The following is a 16,148-nucleotide window of genomic DNA, read 5'->3' as shown; positions in this document are numbered from 1 at the left end:
TTATAAGGTCCTTCAGTCTATCATATGTGAAATGACTCTTTGTGGTCAATTCTAAGACCATAAGACTGTCTATGACCCTCTATGATATGTCCTAAACAATCTACTCTCCTCCCCTAACCCTTTTTGGTGGCACGGGACATTGAACCCAAACCTCATACATGCTAAGCAAATTCTCCTTCACTGAGCTATACCCCGAGTCTACAATCTTGTCTTAGAAAATAAACTTTTCAAAATTAAGTCAGAGGCTTCTTATATAGGTTAATCAAGGAATGGGAAATAATTCACCTCAGCAAGAAGGAATATTTTATTACTGACATTTTTTAGAATTGATGTTGCATGATGATAATGATTTAAAAGCCGACCTATTTTTAGTCTGTTTTCTGTTGTTTTAAATTTTCTTACAGATAATGCACCTCTTGCTGCTGGCTTGCAGAGTTGATTCATTCATGCTGCTGTCCACCCACTGCTGCTGGGTGCACTACGGCTTCTATATGCTTTAGAGACTGGGAAATAGAAATTAGGGTTATGCTGTGAAATGAGGAAAAATATGAAAGGGAAAAGCCTGGACATGAATCTGTGTTCTCCATGTTAAACAAAATGATCAACTAGTCACAACCTCTCTGAACTTCATTTTTCCCATCATTAAAATATTAAAATTATCTATTTTTCTGAGGATTAAATAATATAATCTAAAGCACCTGGCACTTAGCATATATGCTTAACCAAAATTAATTAGCTCCTATAATAGTCATTTTCATCTTTTCTAGTAGCCCGGGATTTTAAAAATACATTTACTTCGTGTAGGTATTTTCCAATCTTATGCAGTAAGTGCTGCTTCCCCAAAGTAAACTCTGAAAATGTTTTCATACTCTCAAAACAAGGTCGCAGACCTGTGACCTACACTCCATATTCAACATACTTGCGGAAGACTTTGATTTGAAGGTTAGTAGCTTGAGGAAGGAAGATTTTTGCTTGAAAACCAATTTGCTGATAAAGGCATATGATATTCAGGGTGGCAGCGTTTGTAAGGTTACATTCCTGGGGCAGCACTGACTTTGCTGGGTAACAGGAGTGGCAGCAGTTACATTTAGTATTTGGTGGAAGAGCAGTGAGTAGTGATAGTGACTTCCCCTTGGGTCATTCTATGGTGTAGAGTTAAACTTTGTTCCTAGAGGCTTGGTTCCATGCCTGTTCCTCTAGCCTCCCAGTGTTTCTCTGAGTTCTCCCCTCTTCTTTTATTAAACTTTTCTTCTCACCCAGCCAGAATCAGATTCTTTTGTGTATCATTAACCAGTTACAGGATAAGAAAATATCATCTGAAACAAGGGCATATATTGCTGGAAAGCAAACCCTAGAAAAGGTTAGTGAGCTATTATTACGTGAAGACTGAAGAATGTAGCCTTTAAGGAAGCTATATATAATATTAGAATACTTTTTCAAGTTTCTCTTTTTTGTACTACTATTTAGAAATATTTAAAAGACCTTAGATTTTCATGTTCTCTATGAATCTGGTTTTCAAAAATTTTTAATCCCTAGATATTGATTTTATACAGTAGTCCAAGGTGAATTTATCAATTCAGATCAAAGAATAAAAATTAATCAGGCATTATGAGACATATTAAATTCTGGAGCTCAACTCAGCCCCCCTAATCTCTGAGTAGCAACAACAGAGTGACAGCTCTCACTCACTGCAGTGGGGAAATAACAAAGCAAGAGTAAAACTGCTGTTGCAAAATGAAGCACATCACCACATTTCCATCTAATGTATTATACTTCATGAGTCTCCTAGGAGCCAGGAAAACAGTGAAGTCTTTAAAAGTGAATCCAGATGTCAGTCATCACCATCGCAGTGCTTTAATTATTAAAAAACAAAGAAATAACTCCTTAGGTACATTCTAAGCAGGTGTTCCTTCACAAAAAACAGAATAACTAAGGAAACAGCTGTGGCATTATATCTGCTTCAAGACTGAAAAAAACAAACTACAACCTAAATAACAGGTGACCCAGAGGTGGCATGGAAAATTCACAACTATTAGAAATTTGCAAGTATTAATCTATGCAGCATGAGTGATTAATATTAATCACTCCATTTTACAGATGGGAAAACTGAGTGCCTTTTATCATAATTACTTTTTTTTATGGTGTGGGGATTGAACCCAGAGCCTTGTGCACGCAAGGCAAGCACTCTACAAATTGAGCTACATTCCCAGCCCTATCATAATCACTTCTAATCCAATGTCTATCAATCATTGATATGTTCACTACATAATGAATTTATTTTACAAGATCCTTTAAATATACCAGATAGAATGGGATTGCTATTTTAAAAACATTTAGATATTTTAGCACAATCCATTTTCATTTGAGGAAAATTAGAAAATGAATATTAGCATAAAGGAAACCTTAAACCATCTCTAATTACTGTGAAATTTTTATTCTAGGTAATTTAAAATCTGGGTCCATGGTTGAACACTATGGGACTCTGTGGACCTCTGAAGCTAAGTATAAATGACAATGTGCATTTTTCTAAGGTGAGGATCTGTTTACCCTTCATCAGATTCTCAGAGGTATATCATTAAAAATTAAGAACTATCTTCTCTATCCTCTGGAATTTACATGTTGCTGGAAGAACAAAGACTATTACTGCTTATAAATCACAGTCTAAGAAGAAAGGTGACCTTTGCCTAAAATGTTAAATGTGACCAAACAAGTAGTAATTTCTAAAATTTGGTTTAGCATTTATATAGTGATCTTGCAAAATTATAGAATGTTAGGAAAATATTTCTTTTCTTCTTTAAGAGTTTTTTTGTTTGTTCGTTTGGGTTTTTATGCATTTGTGCATCTGTGCAAGCTGACAATTACCTGCTGGACAAGAATAGAGAGGTGCTTTTGTAGCTCACATTGATGGGAAGATCTTGCACACATAATGAAGATCTACAAGGAGCAGTAGAGTCAAGGTCTTGATGTTGTGGATGAATAATTCAAACCTGAATTTACTTGACCACAGATGGAGGAAAATGTCAGTTGAAAAAGAGAGTGAGGAGATAAACAAGGAAATGAAAGAACACATCAAGTCCTTTGGATGGAAAAAAAGCTGGAAGTCAGGGCTTTGGAATTGAACTCGAGAGATTTAGAGGACCATCTTCTTTTGAGTTTAGAAGGAAAAGAAAAATATTGAGAAATACTCTTTGGTGAAAAACATGGATGGATGTTTCATTTGATGCATTACATCATTCATTTAACTAACTTTTAGTGAGAATTTATTATGTATAAAGCACTATGATGGAAACATGTGTCAGAAATAACTCTTGGCCCCAAGAAATTACAGGATAATCAACCATAGACAAGTCGAAAGCACAATTTCAGAGGTGGAATTGTAATGTTTGCGAGATCACAGTGGTGGGAGTGGTCAAAAGAGGTGAATGGTGGCCAAAATGGGTCTTAACATATGAATAAGATTAGTTGTTATCTGTTAAACAAAGACAGGACAGTGCAAGGAGAAGGGAGCAAGTGCAAAGGCACATAGGTGTGGGAGAGCATGGCATGGGTAGGAAATGCCCTGTCAATCTGCATGGTGGGAAAACAAAGGGCTTGGTAACAGAGACATAGCTAATAAAGACCCTGGTTTCTACAAAAGCTCAGGGAAAATAAAATGAGATCCTGAACTAATACAGCAATAGAGAAGAGAGAGCAGAGGATTAACTGGAGGACTACTTCAAAACTTATCAGGGTTTATTTATTTATTTATTTATATTTTTTTTTTTTAATTTTTTTTATTTTTTATTTTTTTTTTCTTTTCTTTTTATTGTAAACAAATGGGATACATGTTGTTTCTCTATTTGTACATGGCGTAAAGGCATACCATTTGTGTAATCATAAATTTACATAGGGTAATGTTGTTTGATTCATTCTGCCATTTTTTCCCTTCCCCCCCTCCCCTCCCACCCTTCCCCTCCATCTATACAGTCCTTCCTTCCTCCATTCCTGCCCCCCTCCCTAAACCCAACTCCAACCCCAACACTAACCCTTCCCACCCCCATTATGTGTCATCATCCACTTATTAGCGATATCATTCTTCCTTTGGTTTTTTGAGATTGGCTTATCTCACTTAGCATGATATTCTCCAGTTTCATCCATTTGCCTGCAAATGCCATAATTTTATCATTCTTTATGGCTGAGTAATATTCCATTGTATATATATACCACATTTTCTTTATCCATTCATCAACTGAAGGACATCTAGGTTGGTTCCACAATCTGGCTATTGTGAACTGAGCAGCTATGAACATTGATGTGGCTGTATCTCTGTAATATGCTGATTTTAAGTCCTTTGGGTATAGGCCAAGGAGTGGGATAGCTGGGTCAAATGGTGTTTCCATTCCAAGTTTTCTAAGGAATCTCCACACTGCTTTCCAGAGTGGCTGCACTAATTTGCAGCCCCACCAGCAATGTAAGAGTGTACCTTTCTCCCCACATCCTCGCCAACACCTGTTGTTGGTTGTATTCTTGATAATTGCCATTCTAATTGGGGTGAGATGGAATCTTAGGGTGGTTTTGATTTGCATTTCTCTTATTACCAGAGATGTTGAACATTTTTCCATATGTTTGTTGATTGCTTGTACATCTTCTTCTGTGAAGTGTCTATTCATTTCCTTAGCCCATTTGTCAATTGGATTATTTACATTCTTGGTGTAGAGTTTTTTGAGTTCTTTATAGATTCTGGAGATTAGCGCTCTATCTGAAGTATGATTGGCAAAGATTTTCTCCCACTCTGTAGGCTCTTTCTTTGCATTGCTGATAGTTTCCTTTGCTGAGAGAAAGCTTTTTAGTTTGAATCTATCCCAGTTATTAATTCTTGCTTTTATTTCTTGTGCTATGGGAGTCCTGTTGAGGAAGTCTGGTCCTAAGCCGACATGTTGAAGCTCTGGACCTACTTTTTCTTCTATAAGATGCAAGGTCTCTGGTCTGATTCCGAGATCCTTAATCCATTTTGAGTTTAGTTTCGTGCATGGTGAGAGATATGGGTTTAGTTTCATTCTGTTGCATATGGATTTCCAATTCTCCCAGCACCATTTGTTGAAGAGGCTATCTTTTCTCCATTGCATATTTTTGGCCCCTTTGTCTAGTATGAGAAAATTGTATTTATTTGGGTTTGTGTCCGTGTCCTCTATTCTGTACCATTGATCCACCTTTCTATTTTGGTACCAATACCATGCCGTTTTTGTTACTATTGCTTTGTAGTAGAGTTGAAGATCTGGTATTGCGATACCCCCTGCTTCACTCTTTCTGCCAAGGATTGCTTTAGCTATTCTGGGTTTTATATTCTTCCAGATGAATTTCATAATTGCTTGCTCTATTTCTGTAAGGTACATCATTGGGATTTTAATTGGAATTGCATTGAATCTGTATAGCACTTTTGGTAGTATGGCCATTTTGACAATATTAATTCTTCCTATCCAAGAACATGGGAGATCTTTCCATCTTCTAAGGTTTTCTTGAATTTCTTTCTTTAGTGTTCTGTAGTTCTCATTGTAGAGGTCTTTCACCTCTTTTGTGAGATTGATTCCCAAATACTTTATTTTTTTTGAAGCTATTGTGAATGGGGTAGTTTTCCTAATTTCTCTTTCTGAAGATTCATCGCTTATATATAAAAATGCCTTCGATTTATGTGCATTGATCTTATATCCCGCTACTTTACTGAATTCACTTATGAGATCTAAAAGTTTTCTGGTGGAATTTCCAGGTTCCTCTAAGTATACAATCATATCATCAGCAAATAGGGATAGTTTAAGTTCTTCTTTTCCTATTCGTATCCCTTTAATTTCTTTGGTCTGTCTAATTGCTCTGGCTAGAGTTTCAAGGACGATATTGAATAGAAGTGGTGAAAGAGGGCATCCCTGCCTTGTTCCAGTTTTTAGAGGGAGGGTTTATTTATTTATCACAGTGCTAAACTCCTTTTTATACATTTTCTTCCAAAGTCATGTCCTTCACTTTCAGTGCTTTAATTCCTGTTTATAGTCTGACGATTTTCAAGTTTATATCTCCAGCCCAGAACCTTCCTTATATATTCCACTATTTAGGTGGAGTTGTATCATGCCAAGAATTTAATTTGTGTACTGACTTTGAACCCTCTCCCTAATGTAAAATTTAACTTTATTTTACCTTACATATCTACTTAGGTATCTCACAGTCACCCAGTGTGTTCAAAATGGTATTTCATTTTCCCTTAAAGTTGATCCTGCTACCTCCAGTCTTCCTCAGGGTAAGTCAACCACTCAAGCCTCCCTCCACATTGTGGTTACCCAACCCATTAATCTTGGTGCTTGGAGTAAAATCCACACTTTTCACCATGGCTTTAAGCATTACATAACCTATAACCTATTTATACCATTTCCTCTTTTGCCCATGGTGTTTCAGCCATAATGGTCTTTGATTTTCTAGGTCTACCCAATCCTCACAACTTCAGAGGTTTTGCCTTTCTCTTCCTGATTGATTCTTCTGTTGTTTTTGACTAGCTCCTTATTTTGTCAGGTCTCAATTTGCACCTCTCTCAAGAAGTCCTTACTGATTGATCTGTTTAAGATAGACAGTCCTTCTCCACTAGTCTATCTCAGCTGCTTGTGGAATTTAACTTGGAGATTGAATGTACTGATCTGGAATTAAAGGAGAAGGTATGTACTAAATAGGGAAGAATACATACAAGCAGAAGTAAATTTGGGGAATAGATGGGCAAGAAATTGAGAGTTTTCTGTGAAGAAGGAAACAGGACCATCTTTAGAATATGAGAACAGGGGCCATAAAGTTTGCAATAGCTGCTTGGGATGGGAATTGGAGTGTAAAAAGTAGTTTTCACTGAAGGATAGTAAGAGAATCATCAAATAGTATTCAGTCTGCAGTTGAGACCAGTGTGAATCCTTGTCTACAAGCTCAAGTCTGCAAAAAATACCACATTGTTTTTAAATAGCCAATTTAAAATCCATTCTGAACCTCTAGTTAATGAGGCTGGAGAATAATTCATTCTGTCATGATTGAGACTCAGTAAACTTTTCCTCCAAGAATTTTACAAAACCCACAGGTATTGTGGAGTCCCCCTACGGACCCAGGTTTAAGTTATTGGGTCATAGTGCTTACTGCTAAAATAACCTTTCCTCCCCAACCTTGACCAGTAATTATGCTGCATGCTTGAGGAGTAGAAATCTTTTGCTAGTTAGTAGATCTTCTGCCTCCAGTTCACCACCTTGCATATCCTTTGATGTTTTACCACACTTCTGACTCTAACAATCTAGGATGTGGAAATCTCTGACCTTTCCAATAGAGTATGTAATGTAACTATTATAAAATTATGACTGAAGAGGCAGATAAAAAGCAAAATTTAGTGTTCCAAGCCAGTTGGAGGAAAGTTCTGGGATAGGAGATTAGCAGCAGCCTGGGTGGGAAGCACAGAATTCTGTTTTTCCCAAATCAGGTAATTAAATTTGAAAATACTTAACAGTAAAAATTTGGAAAATGTGAAAGTTGAAAGGTGCTGGATCATAGCAACTTTTCTGGAAGCCAAATTAGAGGTCATATAGTATAGTCTCAGCTGATATAGCATGAATATTTCAGATGGGGTAGCTTAAAGATGGCTGCAAATTCTTTGACGTTCCTCTCATTAAGAGAGGTGATCTAATTCTTCAAACTATGAACTTGGACTGAACTTAATGGTCAGTTTGACCAATGGAATATAGTGGAAATAATGTTCTGGGATTTCTAGGCCTCTTGAAACATTCCCTTTTGATGTCCTAAGCGTCCATGAAGAAGTTTGACCTCCCTGCAAGAAAGAGACAAGGAGAACGGTCCACCTAAGCCCAGATTTCTAGATGTTCTCATGTACAAACCAGAAGAGTTACACTGATTTGAACTCTAGCCCAACAACCCAATTTAGCTCAATCATCAACTGAATACAACAAATGATCATCTTATTTGAAGCCATGTACGATTTCTTCTTGAATTTCTGACTCAAAAAATCATCAGATATAATAAAATTATATTTGTTTAAACTACTGAGTTTTGGGTGAAGTTTATTATACAGTGATAAAGGTGAAGATATACAGAGTAAGCAAAAGTTCCAATAAAAACCCCACAGATAAGTTCATGATTTTGTGAGAATGAATCTGGAAATAACATCATACCTTGACGATGGTCTCAAATGTCTAATCAGTGATCTATAAAGCAGTTTAGGTATCTCTGACCTAACCTGTCTAAGACTACATGTACTCCATAGTTAGGTGAATCAATTTGCAATGCAGAAGTAAATCAGATTTGGTAAAAATGTTAGGTTTAGGGAACAACTCTGCAATTATTGCTATCATTTTTGTTATTTTAAACATTTGAAAAGTTAGAGGATCTGATATATTAACTTGTGATTTAGATTAGAAAAATTTGAGGTTAGAGAAGATTTTAATTTGAAATGTTTAAGAGAATCAGTTAAATTTGTAAATGGTGCTTGAATTTTTAAGAGCATGACTGAGTTTGATTCATTAGACTTATAATGGTTAGAAATCTTAGCTTTTGCTTGTTGAATTGTAAGTTCACTTGTCATGTGTTTAAATTGGTTCAGATAATCATAATTTATTTATCAGTATAATTTATAATGCATAAGATAATTTTTGTAAATGAGAGGTTAACTGTTTAAGGAATTTTAATATGTTGAACTTATGAAATAATCAGACATTTATCAAAGAATAAGTGAAAATGATATATAAGGAAATTTTATCCCCAAGTAGATTAATAATGACAGAAAATTCTAACTAAACTCAGTGCGTGGGAGAATGAAGACCATATTTTTTGAAGAAATATAAAATATGATAGGATCTTTTTGGAACATAATTTAGCTTAAAGAACACTAGTTTTATATGTTCAACTTGAATAAATTGGATGTTATTAAAAGCACAACACTTATTAAGTACTGCAATATTTTCACCTTTAAAAACCCTTTAGAACATTTAAAACCTCAACTGGCATAGCTGACTGCTCTCTTTCTGTCCACCCTTTGTCCCTTCTGCATTGGGGGCTTCTACCATAATATCATTTTTTAAACATTTTTTTTTAGTTATAGATGAACACAATATCTTTATTTTATTTATTTAATTTTATGCAGTACTGTGGATGGAACTCAGTGCCTCACATGTGCTAGGCAAGCACTCTACCACTGAGCCACAACCCCAGGCCCCCATGATATCTTTCCATGAATGTTGACTTTCAAAAAATATAAGCACTTGTTGATTGTAGGTAACTTTAACTTTTGCACTAAAACTGCTACACAACTTCTAACAAAGGGAATACAAAGCATGGCTTCCTGCTTGAAATGGGGGAAAGAAAATTACAGAGAAATATATACAGGACAAGTATAACCGATACCTCAAATTAGCGTTCTATAGATGTTTTATGACACTTTATATTTTTTCTTTCCATATTCAACTTTTCCAGGACTTTTACCACTTACATGATTTCTTTATTTGTTTATTATAAGATAGGTTCATCTAAAAACTCCATGTCCTATTTTAATAGCACTAATAGCCAGAGATTTTCTGCCCTCACAAATATTTGTTCAAAGATTGTTTAAAATTGGTCTATTTCTGAAAGTCGGTCTTTTATCCTGGCATCTGAGTCAATAAAAAAGCCTTAAATCATCCCTAGGGACTCTATAATCAAATTTCCTATAACAAAATCCTTGTGTGGGTATTTGCTGCCTTAAAAGAAAAGACTCCCAACTACAAATTGCCCTTTAGATTCTGGATTCTGTGCTCTTCCTTTTAGAAATTCTGCTTTTTTTTTTTTTTTTTTTTTTTTGTCCTTCAGCAGAATATTCTTTTCTCATGGATCTTAAGGGACTAATTAGGCAAGATATAAATTCCAGAACCCCCTTTGCCTTCCTTTTCCTGCTTTTGACATTCAGTTTTCCTCTCCTGTGTATTCATTTCTTTTCTTTCTATGCCCTTTGCTACTTTTCCTCTTTAGAGTATATAACTGTTCATCCCCCATTCCAAAATAAACATATGACATTTGTTATTTAATGTTTTTCTACGCTATCTTTCTGCAGCATCTTTGTTTTGCTGTCTCTCACACTTTTCGGTTTGTCCATATCCTGCCTCATTCCAAACATAATTTTATGCCTTTTACCAACCACATTTTCCCTTGGTTTTATTCTTTTTTAAACTTTGACTTTTTCTTGGTCAGAGCTCACAAAAGTGTCACTTGGGACAAAAACAATAGAGCTGATCTCTGAATTCTCATTTAGTGTTTTATGATAAGGAAGAATTAATTATTATCCACATTTTACAGGTGGCTAAAGGAGGTGTAAAAGGAAGAATCTTGCCTTAAGCCATATGTTAAATCTGTTAGAAAGGCAAACTAGAGCAAAGAATACCTGCCACCACATTCACAACAACCGGGTGCCCATCACCTGGACTAGTTTTTCCCCAAAAGGTTATTCAGAGACCATCCACATCAAAAAGTCATCCAGGGTAATTTTCTACTCCAAACCCATGAATTTACAAATTCAAGATATGGGGCCCCTGAGTCTCCTTTTTTAAACAACTCCCAAGGTTATCCTTAGGCACAGTAAAGTTAAAAGAGTGGGAAGGGGGTGGGAGAAAGCCTCTGATTCAATCTAGCTCTGCTTAAGATAGCAAAGTGATCAATTATTTTTGTGCACATACTGTCTGTCTGATAATGTGCTCCATTTATTCCATACATACACATATTTAGTTGATTTAATTCTATAAAAGTCTATTGGAATAAGCATTACTATACCCATTCTATAGCAGAAAAATAGAAGTTTGAGTTCAGGAACTTCCCAAATTCACTCAGCTAGTAACTAGAAGCAGCGGCCTAGAAGACTACAAGTCTTATCACCAGGATTTTAAGAACTATGGCAAGGCACATGTTCCAAATACTAGCATGAATAGAGATTAGATATAATAAATGTTACCATAGTTTGGAATTATATTAAATTTCATAGTATATTACAAACTAGAAAATATATAAATTAATTAACTCAAATGTATCTGATAATTTTTAAAGGTATATTTTACTAACCCGTATATTCTTTAAAATATAATTTAAATTTACATTTATTGTATTGTTTACTTTCTGTAACAGTTAAGTTCTGTGCAGCATTGCAGTTGATCATATATGATAACATTCTGTATTTTCAGTCTCCTAGATGAAAAAAGGTAATTTTTGTTGTTTTGTCCATTATTATTTTAATCTAATCAGGTTTCTGTTAATGTCAAAACAACACTGCTTGCTAGTATGGTATCTTATGAAGAGGTACCTGAGTTGTCCTTATGAAATATTTGTTGTGTACTATTTGGTTGTGAACTTTATTACATATTTATACTTGAATATACTACTATATATAAAAAATTATGAAATACATTCTAAAAATACATTAGAATATTTTCTAAAAGTATATTCCACCCAAATTTGGTACGTGTATGAGTTATCTTTGTGCATAGTACTTATGATTTTCCAACTCTGTTTACATTTCTTGGTTTGGTCAAATCATCCCAGTGGAGAATGAGGAGGGATATCATCAATGGAATGATCTTCCTCTCATACTGCAGTCTTTCACACTGGAACCACATTTATGTAGTATCTTCTCTAAAATTCTCTTTTAAATCACACAGTATGAAAATTTAGTTTATATTGATGTTTCCTTAATATGCTCTAAAAAGTGATTGGAGGAAAATTTATTTGGATATTTTGGTACATGTTGATAAAAATACATGTTCATAACAATAAAGATATCATGAGTATTATAGAAAAAATTGTGTTTCAGTGAAAAATGTATGCATTTTCTCTAGTATACATTTTAGGACTTTGATTCGATTCTAAGCCTGTTTATTGCCTTTGAGGTATTTTACATCTCTTTTTAAGTTGTTGGTGACTGATATGTTTATAACTTTGTCCTGAGAATAAGTTAGCTTTCTTCCTCCTATATCTGCCCCAAAATGCTCCCAGCTTTATATCCATTTGTAATTCACTCAACATTCCTTTACTGCTTATAAATGTGTGATGTTTTGACTTTTCTTTTGAACTGATTATGACTTCGGCTTATTCCCGCATATTATCTGAGTAAAATAAAATATTTTTTGTGTTTATTTTAATATACGTATGAGAGTCACAAATTTTACCTTTGGCTGAAAATTATCTATTTACAGCGTTAGAGGTTCTGCTAAGATACCTGATAGATTCACCTACCAGAGCCAGGTAAACATGATTGCCAAAGAAGTATACCTCACAGGCAGTTGAAGTACATCTTTTCTTGGCTCCAAGAGGTAAATCCAAACTGGCGAGAAAACTCTGTTGACTCTGTTTTTCTATTTGAATTTTTTTCTAGGTTGATTTTGGTTTTGGTTTGCTTGTGTCCAATAAGTTATTCCCCACTGGGAATTTGGTTTTTTAGTCAGATTTGGTGATCTCTGCAAACAAAAGTTTACGGAGATCTTGTCTGTTGAATGATAAAGTATCTGGTTTGTTAGTCTTTTCTGTTTGGTTGTCTATTTTAAACTCAAATCAATAACTTGTACTCACAGGGAAAAGAACAGACTTTGATACAGACTGGTAAGTTTTGTAACTCCATTACTCGTACCATGACTAAAATTATAGAATTGAAGCTATAAGTTCTATTTGTGTTTATATGTCTACAAAATCAGAAAGGTCTTTAACTCTCTTTGTATGAGAGTATAATACTTTAGCTCTCTGAATAGTACTAATAAAATAGAGTATAAGTGTTCTGTGAGAAACTTTATTTTGATTGACCTATAGATAAATTCTTATATAAATTGAATGGTCCTAAAATCCCAGAAAATAATTAAATTGAACTTCTGATATTTTAATAGGCCAAATTTTAAAAAATATTCTTACAGGAATAAACTAGAATTAGTTTTTAAGAATCCAAGTTTACCAAAATTAGGTAAGCCTTTGGCAAGCAAGACAAGTTTAATATTTTTAGTTATAAAAAGCTATGTCTTCTATCACTTATCAATATTAAGTATAATATAAACATAGATGTTTATTCTACTTGGATGTATTCTTTCCAAACTTGTAAGGTTTACTGATCAAATAAGCTAGTATTACTTTGAATATTTAAGGTTAGGAAACATGTACATTTATATTTATAAACTGATTCATTACCTGACAAAAATTCTGCTTCAGCAGTGTTTTATAACATGTGAACTGGAGATTATTTCCAGGATCTATAAATAACTTAAAACTCCAACCTGATATTAAATTTAATTAATGCCATTCATTGGATGCCTAGATGATTTCTAAGTAAGACTGAACACTGGAATATTGATCACTAAATATACTTCTATCATTGTGCTTTTACTTCTTATTTTTATCTTATAGAGAAATGGTATTTTGGGGTTTGTTAATCTGTTCATTTTTGTACCTTGAAAATTGTATGAAGTATGGCTGTAGAAATCCCTTACATTCATGAGCTCTGCGGGGCTGCAAGGGTGCTCATGTGTAGCATTCATGGTTTTCTGCTTCTCCTACCACCTACTCCCCTGTTTTCTTTGTGAAATAGAAGTTACTTTGGTTAAAAGTTAAAATTAACATAGGTAAATAAGACTCTAGTTGGGAGTAATAGTTTCAGAGAGATACAACTTTGTCTTTCTATTTGTCAAGGAAAAGACTAGTTTTGAACTAAAGGAGTTTTTTTTTTTTTTTGTCTCTTGGCTCTTTTCAAACTTATTTGCGTTTATTATTTTATGAATTATTTAAGAAAACAAAGGTTTCTCACTTAGGAAAGAGTTGTTTCTTTACAATCATGTTACTATCTCTTTTAAATGTTTTACTGTCACTTTAAAAATGAGGAGACAAGTATTATTTCTCAGGCACTGATGATTTGATTCCTATCTTAAGTGTTAAAAATCTTCTGACCACCTTTTATTTTTACATTGCCCAAATTGAATCCTAAATATAAAATGAAATAAAATAATACTCAGGATATTTTCTTTTTTACCTGCAACTCTCTTTGAAAATTTCTGGAAGGTTTCTAGAAAAAAAAAAAAAAACACAAACACTTATTCTTTCACCTTATAAAGGGAGGTGCTAGAAGTACCTATGTTTATTTGATATGTTACTATTTATGAGCTGAATGCAGAAAGTTTTCAAAAGAGAAGACATGCTTCGTCTCCCCTAGGAGAAATTTATATGGATAAGATGATAGTATTATAAACATTTCATAAATTGCTTTGTGAGAAGGTCCTAGAGATTTTTCAGTACCCTCATATTCATGTTTTCTATTTTTTTTTTTTTTTTGTTGTTGTTGTTGTGCTGGGATTGAACCCAGGGCTCCTGCATGCTAGGCAAGCTGTCCTTTACTGAGCTACATCCCCATCTCCCTGTGATAAGTTTCCACCTACTAGAATCCTGGTGTACTTCCATGACATTAGACAGTATGGACTATCAGTCATAATTTCAATTGTTTTTAAAATTTTTACCTGGTTACGTCTTTAATTTGAATGTAGCATCTTCTAGGCCAGCAGTTTTCACCTGGGAGAGTCACATCACTTACCAATAATTTTTATTAAGATACATATATTTAGGATCTACTCCAGACTTACTGAATCTCTACTTGACATTCTTGTATATTCTTGGGATATTTCCTATGTCCTTAATATATTCATGATATATTATATCTCAGAACTATTCTTATATCTCAAGATTTTTTTCTCTGTAAAGATTATGCTCATCCATTTTTATAAAGTAAATGTAATGTTCAATGTCTTCATTATGTTTATAATTTTAATGTCTAAAACTTTTGGATTAACTATCGGGTTTTGCATGCAACAGAAATAATAGAAATTCTTCATCAGTTGCATTATTCTTATAATGAGTGCTCATTGGATATTTTGCTTTTGAAAATTATCAGCAGTTTAAGTCTTTTGTCACCTATAGACTATTTTTGCTCATTTATTTTACTCTGATGCTTCCCTGAAAGCTCTTAAAATCAGTTAAGGATCAGAATACTTCATCTTCCACTAGGACAGACTTAGCATCCTATGGACGAAGACTATGCCAGGTATTTTTGGCCCAGCCTTCCTATAGCATTGTTTAAACAACTTTGAAATCATACCAGTGGGCTAAATAAGGATTTACAGAGCTCTAGTCAAGAAGCTGATGAGTTTGTGAGACTGCTAATCCTAGATCCAGTGGAACACGAATCAGTTACACAGGATGGAATGAACTAATGAAGATAATTACAGTTTTTGTCTGGAATGTTGTCAATGTTGTTTTAGTGTTCTATTTTCCAACCCTACTCTTTCCTCTGATTTATAACCCATAAAAATCTAGTAGACTCTACTTTCATAAATTAAAATTAAACTTTTATAAATGATATCCTCCCTGCCTGACCACTCTAAAATCCAGAAACTTTTACTATGTATTCTTGTTTTCATGGCAGTGTAGAATAGAAAAGGAAGTAACTTTTTCCTTTATACATCTTAGGTTCATTGGCTGGGGCCCTGTAAATTTGATTGACAAAAGACAGATTTAGAAGAAAATGAAGAAATTTATTAACACATGCATTGTGCATACAAAGGAAAGCACTCAGCAATTAGTAACTCAAAGGGGATGATTAGAATTTGGGGCTTATTGATCATCTTAATAACCATAAGTTATTAAGTGTCAAGACAAATGAAAGGAACTTTGTTTTTGTTTATACTTTTCCATATACTTATTTATTTATTTTTATTATTTGTTCTTTTTAGTTATACAAGACAGTAGAATGTATTTTGATATATCATACAAACATGGAGTATAACTTCCCATTCTTATGGTTGTACATGATGTGGAGTTACACTGGTTGTATATTCATATATGAATATAGGAATGTTATATCTAATTCATTCTACTGTCTTTCCCATTCCCATCCCCCCGCTTCCCCCCATTCCCCTACTCTGTCCCAATCCAGTGAACCTCCACTTCTCCCCTGCCACCCCCCAACCCCTGCCTATTGTGAGTCTGCATCCACCTATCAGAGAGAACATTTGGCCTCTGGTTTTTTGGGACTGGCTTATTTCACTTTGCCTGATAGTCTCCAGTTCTATCCATTTACTGGCAAATGCCATAACTTCATTCATCTCATATAT

The sequence above is a fragment of the Sciurus carolinensis genome, chromosome 3 (assembly GCF_902686445.1).
Source record: "Sciurus carolinensis chromosome 3, mSciCar1.2, whole genome shotgun sequence".
NCBI classification, from domain to species: domain Eukaryota; kingdom Metazoa; phylum Chordata; class Mammalia; order Rodentia; family Sciuridae; genus Sciurus; species Sciurus carolinensis.
Note: the sequence above shows the minus strand (reverse complement) of the source record.